This window comes from Barbus barbus (assembly GCF_936440315.1).
Source record: "Barbus barbus genome assembly, chromosome: 12".
In the NCBI taxonomy this organism is placed as follows: Eukaryota; Metazoa; Chordata; class Actinopteri; order Cypriniformes; family Cyprinidae; genus Barbus; species Barbus barbus.
The window spans coordinates 25,109,991-25,122,285 of record NC_136740.1 but is presented as its reverse complement, the minus strand read 5'-3'; positions in this window follow the sequence as shown (position 1 = coordinate 25,122,285).

The window sequence follows — 12,295 nt, the reverse complement described above, 5'->3', positions numbered from 1 at the left end:
AAAAAAAAAAAAAAAAAAAAGGTATTAGTACAGTACGTGGTGCTCTATTTTCACAGATTATTTACAGGGTGTCTTGTCTGCTTTTTTAAACACTAACTTTTAAACACTTTTCAAACAATGTCAAATTTAAAATTTGCAAAAAAAATAAATAAATACATGGGCACAATTTGTCTACAAATCTAATTTCAAGCATATATGAAAAGATCAAAAGATTTAAAACAAACTGATTCAGTGTGTCCAAACCTTTGACTGCTAGTGTAAATATAGATCAATATTTGATGATGTTGGCTCTTTGTCAGGTGCATGGCCTATTTTGTTTCAGAAAAGGGCCCCTGTGACCCTACCAGAGGGGGACAGAAGCCATCAGCACTTCTCTGCACTAACAAAGAGCTCCCTTTGCCAAGCCAAATAGGTGTGTGTGGTTGATGTGGTATTACCTCATGCAGAGTTACTTATCCGTCTTCTGCATGATGACCTTGCACTGACCTACAGAAGTATCTTTTTCACCTGTCGGCACACAAACCGTTGCCATTGGCTTTAGTTGCTTTGATTCACACTGGCTTCTCTGGTCCGGCTCTAGAGCATCCTACAACAAGAGTACCCATTAGTACAGCAATATTTAGAGACAGACCTGTTTATAATAACAATGCTAGAAAATGTTCTTGACCCTCCAACTCCCTCCTGTGGCCATGTCAGGGTGAGAGATGACTGCCTCATTAGAAAACTTTTTTTTTTTTCAAATACTTTATAAACTGAACATTGAAAATGTATTCATGTTGACAAGTACACATAGGGCAAATAAGAATGAGAAAATATGGATATGGCTTCATTTTGCTTATTGTTAAAGTTTATTATACACACAAATTATTAATATTTTTATTCAATAAAATTTTTCTCAGGTCATCAAATCATGATACTTTTTCCAAGTAGTCAGACTTACAATTTTCACTTGGTAATTTACTTAATTTATGGTTTTTCCCTACTGTGAAAAAATGGCATAGATACAATTTTCACTCAGAAATTACTAGTAAATGTGACATTTAATTAGAAAGAAATAGCAAGTAATACATTGAATTAAACATGAAATTCTGAAGTACAAAACTGAAATCTGAAATAGTATTTTCTTAAACACATTGCAACATTTGTAAATGGTGAAGTATTATAATTATTTTATTTGTTAATTTTTTTTTACATTAGCGTTTTGAGAACCATGGCTCTAAATTATAACACTAGAGGTGCAGAAATAACACACTTCTTTAATTTGAATTTTTTCAAATTTTGTGTTCAGATAACAGTGACTTCTGTCTAGGAAGAATAGCAAACCTGAGCTCATTTCTGCAAGTCTATACCTACAACAAGTCTTGAGAAGCAACATTATTTTATAGAAAAAAGGTCACAGGTCACAACAAGTCTTGAGAAGCAACATTATTTTATAGAAAAAAGGTCACAGGTCACAGTTGCAGAGGTACGTTGTGAGAAACCATCCTGGAAAGAGAATCTGGCTGGAGAATTGGTCAGCGCAGGAGGTCACCCTCAAGGTTCACTGACGTACAGAGGCTGAGCGATTGATGCTGATCGGGCCGCGGAGCAGGTTGACACCGCTCTCATCCTGAACAAGAGCCGCTGTAACCAGAGCGCTGAGAAACACATGGCCACAAAGACTTGGGGAGTAGTTTGAATAGTGCACTCAAAACAAGAAAGAAAGAAAAAGGGCCCATAAACGTCTGTGGATCCTCTGATGGAGATGTCCTAGGCATGCTTGGATCTTCAAAGGGTGCAGGTGAGAGAGTCATTGTGCTCCCTGACGTCTCACATTACCCTTTTAGCTCCCAGAGGGGGGCAGAACATCAAAGAGGAGGCTTAAAAAGCCTGTCATTGCTCACCTCCACATACCTGCAGTCCGTGGTCTCGCTCCCGTCCGCTCGGGCCAACAGCTGCAACTCAGAGGAAGAGCTCTTAAATGTACTCTGTCAAATCAAACAATGGGGTTCTTCCAAAGGGCTCACCCCTCAGCTGAGTGACTGGCATGTATAAGGATATGATGGGATCATTTCATTTGGCTGTGACAAATGGATACAGATGCTTCGAGAACAAGTGCAGAGAAGTGGAGCTTCAGAGCAGTAATACATCTTCTGGCACACAAACGACTTTAGCATAAGAGCATATAGCAATAAAATTGCAATACACTAGCGGTCAAAAGGTTGAAATATATAAAACAAATCAATTATATATATATATATATATATATATAGATACACACACACAAATATATATATATATATATATATATATATATATATAATGTTATAATGTATATATAACTGATTTCTATTTTAATATACAGTATTTTGAAATGTAATTTATTCCTGCAATGGAAAAGCTGAATTTTCAGGATGCAGTGTCACATGATCCTTCAGAAATCACTGGTTCTCAGTTATTATTGATGCTTGTTAATAATGGTTCTTATGTTTACGAATATTTTAGGGAAACTATACAAATAGAAATATTTGTATAAACTTTATATAATGTTTCTCTTTTGTTAAACATTATAAATATATTTACTGATGAATTTAATGTGCCCTTACAAAAAAAGTGTTAATTTCTAAAAAAAAAAAAAAAAAAAAAAAACCTTACAGTAGTGTATCACGGTATCAAAAATATTAAGCAGCAAAAACTGTTTTTAACAGTGCTATATATTTTTTGGCCTCTCCAAAAATACATATAATATTAATAAAAAAATAAAATAAAAAATAAGTGTGTGAAATTTGTTATTTGCATGTTTTTGTCATCATTTTAATCTCACAACATTTTAAAAATAAATAAATGAATAAATAAGATTAAAATACAAATATTGCAAATAAACAAGTCAATGCAAATTCTTCTACACTCTTGATGTCAAAATGCAATCACACATGTGCATTGAATAACCTAATTAAATGAGCAAAATTAATGTTGGGGTTTGCTTATAATATTTGCAAGAGGTTTTGAAATTTGAAAACAAGTTTTGGTGTTTACATTGCACATTGGCTGCTTATTAAAGCAACTGTACGTAGTTTAGTGTATTTTGCTACTTCGAGCAATCTGCCCTTTCTGCAGAAACTTCATACCTGCTCACCAAACTACTACCGGATCAGATGTTTGGAGGCTAACGTGGGCCCTGATTTCAAAATAACTACAATGTTCTTGTGCAGCATCAAGATTCATGTGAAGCCTATTTCTGTTGTGTCTAACTGAATTTCTGCAGAAACTAAATCTCAATGAAAACAGTGAAACCAACAATCGCTTTTATATTCAACAGACATTGTCGTTAAAAATGTCAGATTTCATACCTTTGACATTTTATGGACTATAGTATAATGTCCAAAAGAATAATTGCCACTTTTCTTTATACTCAGGCCAGTAAGCCAAAGCTCGTCCAGCACTCCGAAGTTCAGACCAGAGCACAAAGATCTCAGCTAACAAGCAGAACATCTGTCAATGCACATTTGGAGCTGGACATAAAGACCAAGAAGTCATAGGTGAAATAATGCTTGGAGATGAGTTTCAGTTTAGTGCAGGTGATTAAAGTTTTCAATTCTGACTCATAGACATTGATAAATAATCATATTTTTGCAAGCTTGGTCTCATGCTTACACGTCATCTGAAGTAGGTGCTGAAAATGATGCAGAGTTTCTGCCATGTTTCCAAACTCCTGACATCATTGAGCATTCAACACCCTGCGTTTGATCCTTAGATAGTGTGTGACGGCATTCTTGACCTATTCAGTATAATGCATGATGTACAGGGATTTCAACACCCAATCATACTGTACAGTGCATTGTTTGTAGATTCAGTCATGTGTTCCAGCATTATATAGTGCTGGGTATTTGCATATTTGCAATTAATTCGTTCATATTTCAGTCTTGTTAACGGCATCAAGGGAAGGGTATGTTACAGCACCTGCTTCTTATTACAGGGTAATCATATTTTCCTGTCCATATCAGCCACACTGTTGTTGTTTGGACATTAAATATTGCTGATAACTTTTGGAAAGACCAACTTTTATACATCCTTTTTTTTTCTTACAAGAACATACTGGCTGGGAATGTTCGGTTCTGTTAATGTAACGCACAAATTCACGATCAAAATTTCAGAAAAAGTTATTAAACACTGATTAAACTGATTTCAGAATAATGACTCTTTTGAACCGATTCTTTTAAGTGAATCAAAAGCATACTGCACAAACAATATAGTCAGATTCCCAAATGAATGAATGAGTCTAATGAATCAGCTCATTTTAGTGAATCAAATACATACAGAGAGTAAAATATTACTTATAAATAAATGTCGATTAGATTGATGTATAATGACCCGATAATCATTTTCTCTGATAATATTTCAGCAATCAAGTCATGTTTTTTTATATCAGCTGTTTAGAATCAGAATTTACGATGTCAGATTGGTGAAAGAATCACTCTTTTGATCTAATCAGTCGAGAGGGTTTGCAAAAAGGTCTGAAATGGTTCACAATTCAGTTTGATTCATTCAAAATAGTTATAACCACAGTTTTACTACAAATACCATGGTTAAACTATGCTTAGTGTTGCAAAACCATGGTTAATTTTTGGTTACCATGGTTTAAGTATAATAACCATGGTTTTTTGGTTTTATTTGTAGTAAAATCCTGGTTAATTTTTGTAAGGGTTATATCCTATCAAAATATGCACACTTTTTTGAAGGCCTGTGTCTAAGTGCTGATGAAGGGCTAGAAATGCTCTGGACTTTAATGGAAAAAAGTAACATATTACTGTAGATACAAATGAACAATGTAACGTTATTAGTTACATTAACTAGAAGTAATGAAATACCGTACCGTGTTAATTTTAAAAGTGACGCTACCACTTCAGTATAGTGTGGTGTGGGAAACAGCAGGCTGTAACCTGTTGTGTAAATATCAGCGCTGTTCCAAGTGTGGCGGGCAAAGCTCTAGATCTTTACAGCTGCATCTGGGGAAGTATGATGAGGTGCTAAGTGTGTCATAAAGGCAGATCAACACTCTCTAAATCAGGTGAGGGTTCTTTCATTCTTTAGCTTTCAAAAACCTTGAGCTAACAGCGGCTTAAATAATTATACTGCATGCACTGATGTTTAATCAGAATCAGAATCAGATGGATTACTGGGAATAAAACAAGGATTACTGGAGTAAATACAATTTTACATTTAATATAATGCATTATTTGCTTATATGTGACCCTGGACCACAAAACCAGTCAGAAGGGTCAATTTTTGGAAATTGAGATTTATGCCTCACCTGAAAGCAGAATAAATAAGATTTCCATTGATGTATGGTTTGTTATGATAGGACAATATTTGGCCGAGATGCAACTATTTGAAAATCTGGAATCTGAGGATGCAAAAAAATCCAAATATTGAGAAAATCGCCTTTAAAGTTAAAACAATGCATATTACTAATAAAAAAAATAAGTTTTGATATATTTACGGTAGGCCATTCACAAAATATCTTCATGGAATATGATCTTTAATTAATATTTTAATGATTTTTGGCATTAAAGAAAAATCAATAATTTTGACCCATACAATGTATTGTTGGCTATTGCAACAAATATACCCGTGCAACTTATGTCTGGTTTTGTGGTCTAGGGTCACATATTGATTCTTTGTAATTATTTGTGAAATTTAGTAGCAATATGAGTAAAAAAAATTCTATACCAATTTTGTTCTAGTGTATTCTCGGTTTACCCACATGCCAAAAAAAACAACATTAAAATGCTATATATTATGTTATATTTTCATACCTGAAGGTTGTATGAAGAAGGGAGATCAACTAATAATACTCTTGACTTCTCTTTAAATGATTCCACAAAAAAGAACAATTTAAACAACTTTACAGTTCAAATATTATAAAGTTTGACAAAAACAAAAGGTTTTATGAAATGAGAAAAATCACATTTCAGCCTTTAAACCATTTTTTAAGAAAAGAGATTAGTCAAAATCATAAATGATTATAGATTTTATAGGCTATAATGGTCTGAACACAGCATACGGGCTGGATGAAAATTCAAATTCGTGTATGAATTGCCATATGGCAAACGCTGTATAACAATTCTTCACAAACGTGTTTTGGGTGAAAAGTTCCTGTAAACGTATTCCCCAAACTGTAATAATTTGCCCTCTGTTCATCGTAATTCTACAAGGTGGAACTTTGAAAGCATTTAAGACCTGAGGATTTAGTACACTAAAGGTGTAAGAATCGCTATAAAATAATTGTTTAGAAAATGGTACCTGTTGGACCTTTTCTCTACAGATGAGGAAATAAAGTGCATTACAGGAAGCCAAATTCAATAAAGCCGAGGTTCAATAACTTTCAAAAGGAAACAGAATGGAAAAGCCTGTGATGTTGTCCCCTGATGGCATAACTCTGCATGAGTGTGAACAGCACACCTAGAGAAATTAGGTTTCTCTTTCCATCACTATGGTGCTAGCAACCAAGAAACATACACCTTGCCAAGTTAAGCCACATGCTATACTTTTATTGCATTTTATGTCATATTTTAAATGTTCCTGAATCATTTATTTTCCTCCTGTTTTCCTGGAGACAACAACAATGACTTCTGACATGTTTTAGCCTACCTATGAAAGTCTGGCTTGGATTTTCAACTTAGTCTCAGACTTCTGAAGCCCATTGTGTGTATACAAGTCTCTCTTCTTGTGGATATGACACATGGAAAAACTTAAGATAAAATGCACATTGATTAATGGTTACTTGATGGTCTAAAGGCTGTATCATGCATATTTCTATGACCATAATCAAAATAAACTTTTGATCTCAGGCCTACAAACATCACGGTCTAGAAATATTGGTAACAAACATGGAAATCGTACATCAAACCCATAACTGCATTCTGCCCGCACACAAACCCCCTAAATACAGAACATGTTGTGCTATTTATTGTATCATAAAAAAACTGAATGCTATCACACATTCATTCATGCAACCAGTTCCATATCTGGCATTAACCAGCATGCAAAACCCACTAATCATTTCCAAATCAAATAACCCCCATGAGAGAAACAGATCTGAGTGTAATTTTGTCTTACTGAGCAATTGGATTCTTGAGCTTTGGTGACCAAGCTGTACTGTTCTGCGGTTTATTTGCAGCTGCAGGATTAATAATAATAAAAAAAAGCCTCATGGCAACAACGTTTAGCTACAGTGAATCTAAAACAAGCACAATTAAAATGTGCAATTATCAACCTTTACAATTGCATTAATCAAAAATAGGATGGTAAGCAGGGTACATCCATCTTTCTTTCATCCTCAGACATAATATCATTATTAAAATCATATATTACTTAAAGGAATAGTTCACCCAAAAATGAACATTTTGTCATCTTTTACTCACCCCCATGTCATTCCAAATCTGTAGAAGTTTCTTTCTTATGTTGAACACAAAAGAAGATATTTTGAAGAACCAAATATTTGTTGGTCCCCACTGTTAGTAGGGAAAGAAATACTATAGAAGTCAACGGGGACCATCAACTGTTTGATTACCAGCATTCTTCAAAATATCTTCTTTTATGGTCAACATAAGAAAGAAACTCATACAGGTTTGGAACAACATAAGGGTGAGTAAATGTTGACCAAATTTCAAGTTTTTGGGTGAACTATCCCTTTAAAGTGACAAGCTTCTATCTGATTAGCTGGAGTTTTTAATCTGGGTATAAAATCGTGTTTATAAATTTTCAGATCCTTTCTACAACCTAATGGATCAACTTAATGGATGAAAATTATTCAAATGTTTTAACACAGCAAGTCTCATAGTAAGCAAATAAAATGTAATTTTTCTCACCTGTACATTCTGCTTTGCTCTCAGAGTTCTCAGTAGTTCACCCCTAAATGTCATAGAAAAGAAAGTGTCATTGGCCATTTTACGTCAGTCAAACAACTTTTTATAACCCTTTTTTAAAACAATACACCGATTACAACACTTATTCTGTAAGTGATAAATATAAATAAAATAATAGTCAAATATAATGTAAACATTTTATCTTAATACATTTTATATATGTAAATTAAGCTCATTCTTAGATCGATAGATACCTGGTGTTGAACAAATACTGCATTTTCGAGTTTGTTCACATCCACACAACATACATATAATACATTACATTACCCAAGTTACACTACATTACCCAAGATCCCCAGCTGCATTAGGGCTCTTCTTTTACTGATGTTCTTCAGATCTAAAACACATCTTGTCTTGTGCGCCCAGCACAACACAGGGTTCACAGAGAACAGGATCTTTCCTGACTGGGGTTTTCAGGAGCCTGGGTGCTCTGGGCTGAGGCCTGTTTAGCTCCTTCACCTGTGGGCCATAGGCAGGTCTGCCTCAGTCAAGGTGAGCCTCCAGGGGTCATGTTTACCTGCACAAATATGTCTGCCTTGATAGGGGTGATGGTCTTTGAGGAATCATGAAATCAAGAATTCAGTCTCTTGTGTATTTCCTGGCCTCGGTTAACGTAGACCCATATATACAGTGCATTCCACGGTGCAAGTCAGACATGAGAGCCTGGTGTTGGCAGCTCGACACCCCCAATTACACACCCTCACGCTGCACTCACATCCTCCCTGTGTGCACTTAAGCATTTCACAGAAATTCAAACCCAATGATCCAGAGAAATAAAACTGAATTCTTAAATTACATTGTTACCCTAAACAGTACATGTTAATTTGGTATTTTTTCAGAAAAACAAAAACAAAATGATACATGTGGTGATTAACTGATCAAATACTGACAATAAATTAAACCTATACGGCAAGACAGCTTTTTATAATGTTTTTGAAAGAAGTCTCTTATGCTCACCAAGACTGCATTTATTTGGTCAAAAATACAGATAAACAGTATTATTGTGAAATATTATTACAGTTTAAAATAGCTGTTTTCCATTTTAATATATTTTAAAATATAATTAATTCATGTAAATTTTTTGCAGTCATTACTCTGCAGTCTGCTGTATCACATGATCCTTCAGAAATTATTAACATTTTCTGATTTTGTTTCTCGGTTTATGAATTATTATTAGTGCCTAATTACAAATAATTGTTCTAATTATTACAAATGTTTAATCAATTTTTGCTGCTTAATATTTTTTGTTAAAACTGTGATACATTTTTCGGTATTTTTAATGAATACAATCTTTTTGTAACACTATAAATGTAATTTCTGTCAATTTTGATCAATTTAATGCATCTTTCCTTAAAAAATTTCTAAAGCTATATTGTATGCTATGCATAGTGTATAAATAATTGTATTATTCATTTATATGATTTAATTTTAATAACAATGTTTAAACATGTTTAAATCAAGATTAAGAAGAAAATTCACTGTAAATTAATATACTATAATATAATTTAATTTAATTTAAAAATAAAATAAAAAAAACGTACATATAAATTTATAAGTACATATATTTATATATGAATTTATAATTATATATATATATATATATTTTTTTTTTTTTTTTTTTTTTTTTTTGGGGTAGAATTTTTGTGTGGTCCAACATTTAATATATTGAATCTTTAAAAACAGCAATGAAACGAATTACCCAAAGGTTTCCAATATGAAACCTCTACCCTACTGTTGAAACTCATCAGACTCGTTTATGCCCATTGGAATGGAAAGAGCAACAAGCAGAGGATGGTGTCATGGTAACCACATTTGCCACTTGGCACCCATGAGTCATTAAAATGTGTCGGGATGAATCCGTTAGAGGCTACCCTCATTGAGGATAATTATGTCGGCCTATCGTTAAGCCATTTTTTCCACTAAATTCCCCCACAGATGTTTTAGGGACTTTCTACTCGATAAATAAAAGTCAGCTACACATGTTTTTCAGTGTTTGTCAACTTCGCCTTAGAATGGGGTGAAAGGGAAGTTTATGGCATACCTCTGAAACTGTCGCACTAATAAAAAGCGGTTTGACCGACAGGTTGAAAACAGATTTTTGTTTTTAACAAACTTAGAATGCAAGGCTTATGTAAGTTGTAGGGTCATGCCAGGTCACCAGGAAACGGACGCGATAAAGGATGAGATTCGGTGACAGGCCGGTCACCGACTTTCGATTTCCACTTTTTCAAAGCATGGCGTGCGTTCTGGACTCGTCTGGGTTTTCTCAAGATGAAGTAAGTCATAATCAAAGTGGGTTTATTGCATCCAAGCCACTCCACTGAAGTGAGAAAAGGTCGGCACAGTAGTGGAATGTCCAGTGGGAGGAAGTGAGATAATAATTTAAGCGGCTGGAATGAGTAGACCCTTCCTCGCGGTCAAAACAGAACAGCCTATACTGAAGTAGTAAAGATTTTTTTTGTCATGTATTTATGGAAATGCATGAAAAGTTTAAGAGTCATTGACCATTGCTATCTCTTGTAGAGGCTCCTCTTAGCTTTCAAAGTCAAAGCAACCACTTTTGCACTCAATAGGTCAAGGTTTGCATTTTTAGAACTTGCTGATAGATTTTGGGACTACAACATCTGGTTGCAAAATATGAATTATAGCCTTTTGTAACATCACAACATATCCTAATTTATTTTCATGAGCCCATGCTGTATTGTATAATATTAATAGAAAATGAGCTTTAAAAATGAACTTGAAATTAAAATGAATTCAAGATCCCCTTTCAATACCCAATCAATTGCTGAAGGATAAAATTGACGGAATAGATTACCCAAAGATTACAGACGTAGATGAGTTTGTTTCTTCATCAACAGATTTGGAAAAATTTAGCACTTGCTCACCAATGGATCCTCTGCAGTGAATGGGTGCCGTCAGAATGAGAGTCCAAACAGCTGATAAAAACATCACAAAAATCCCCCAAAATGACTTGGGGGATTTTTGTGATGTCCCAAGTCATCTCAACTTGATGAGATGGCTTGGATAGAGGAAAGACGGTTCATGTTTTAGCCAGAACCAACTTTTTAAAGTTAAAATGTCTTAATGATGGATTTATTTCTTACCGACATGCAGTTTTTCACTTCACACAACATTAACTGATGGGACTGGAGTTGTGTGGATTACTTGTGGATTATTGTGATGTTTTTATCAGCTGCTTGGACTCTCATTCTGACGGCACCCATTCATTGCAGAGGATCCATTGGTGAGCAAGTGATGTAATGCAAAATTTCTCCAAATCTGTTCAGATGGAAAAAAAAAACCCAAAAAACAATTCTCCTGGATGGCCTGATGGTGAGTCATTTTTGTGTGAACTATTCCTTTAAAACCTTCCTTACACTTCTTGTTGAACATGCTGTGTTACTATGAAAAGCAAAATGGGTTGAAAACAGCAGGTCAAGTTAACTTAAATATTATGTCTCATACAAATGGTCCAGTCATTAAAAACTTTGCCATTTAGTCCGAGAGGGTGCGAATCACAACACAGCTTAACAAGACCGCCGGAAATGTACAGAATCATAAAGCCAGAATAACAAACTCCTAACACCTCGGTTTGTGAGTACACATTCAGGAGCCACAAAATGGCTGAGTTCCACAGAGAAATGAATGAAACACAGCAAGCTTAGACTGCTCATCTGTTTCTCTGAAGGGTTTGTTTGTGCAGGCCAGAGAAGCTGAGGGGGTGACGGAGTTGAGGGGGAGCTTTTAACTCAAGTAGATCATCACAAGAAACCTGAAATAACACAAATTACATAGAATAAGCACACAACAATGCCATTTGCTCTCTGCTCTGTAGGTTGATCCAGATACCACACAAAACCAAAAAGTGTTGATAATCAATGATGTAAGCACATGTAAACCATTTGAACACACAAAAGCTAAAAGCTAACTATGAAGAATTGTTGATTGTTATTCGCATCCTCTTTTTCCTATACATTTTTTTGGTGTGTAAGGGTGAACATATTTGTTTTGCTGCCATGTGAAGCTAATAAGACTGTCTCAAAGCTTCTCTTAAGACTCTGAGCTGCATGGTGAGAGCGCTTGTGGTTATTGTTTTTGCTGGTTATTAGTTTTATTGGCTGTTCGTGAGCACCCCATTTAAACTGCACAGCTCATTTGAAAACAAAAGGGAAATGTTGGGAATTACAGTCAATTTAGATGTTTTTAAGCACTTGAAATTGAAAACATTTAGCCCTCAAACTAGGATAAATAACATTAAAGCACTCATTGTTTAAGACAGAAACATGTCCCATGTGTGCTCTTTGTGTTTCAGTCATTTAATTAGGAAATAGTGGCATCTATTTAAAAATATATACAAATTGGAATACTCGCATTTGTGATGCTCC